Below are 746 nucleotides of genomic sequence, written 5' to 3'. Positions count from 1 at the left end.
ATGGCAGCGGTGGAGTGATGAGGAGGTTTCGGCGTTCTGGTGATTTACTCGGAAGGCTTCAGTAGAAGCTGCTGGGAGTCCCAGCCAGTCCCAGCCCGGGAACTTCGGGTGGCAGTATACACCGTGAAGTGGTTTGCGGCCTGCCAGTAAACCCAAAGCAGAAGAAGAAGTGACGTCAGCGGCTTCATTTGCCTAATCTTTCCCCAGGAACTTATTCCGGTGTGAACGCGATCTGTACTTAGTTCATGAGAACTAAAGAGTTCTCATGAACTAATAATAATCATGAGAACTAAAGAGTTCTCATGAACTAAGTTCTCATGAACCTTTGTGGGAAAAGTACTGCGGTGTGAATGCGCCTATTGAGTGTGTGTGTCTGAGAAAGTCCGTGAATTGGTCCATTTGGACCAATCCGCGGCCTTAACGTAGCGGCTCCGCGGCCTTAACCTAACGGCTCCGCGGACGTAACGTAACGGCTCCGCAACGTAACGTAACGGTCACTATACCCAAATACGTCACTGTACCCAGGAAGAAAAAGAGAAATCTCCAACGAGGTGTTCTGGGGCAGCATAGACAGGTCTTTTCTGTGTTAGAGCTTTACTCGCTACAGGGTGTACTTTGAGGGTTTGTGACTCTGCAGACCGTTTACATGCATAAAAAGCTACCGGCAGTGGCTCAGTCAGTAGGGGCTTGGACTGTGAGCCGTAGGATTGCTGGTTCAAGTCCCCGACCAGACCTAAATATGGAGT

This window comes from Notothenia coriiceps, unplaced genomic scaffold (genome assembly GCF_000735185.1).
Source record: "Notothenia coriiceps isolate Sejong01 unplaced genomic scaffold, NC01 NC01_scaffold00026424, whole genome shotgun sequence".
NCBI classification, from domain to species: Eukaryota; Metazoa; Chordata; class Actinopteri; order Perciformes; family Nototheniidae; genus Notothenia; species Notothenia coriiceps.
This window is presented reverse-complemented; position numbering follows the sequence as displayed.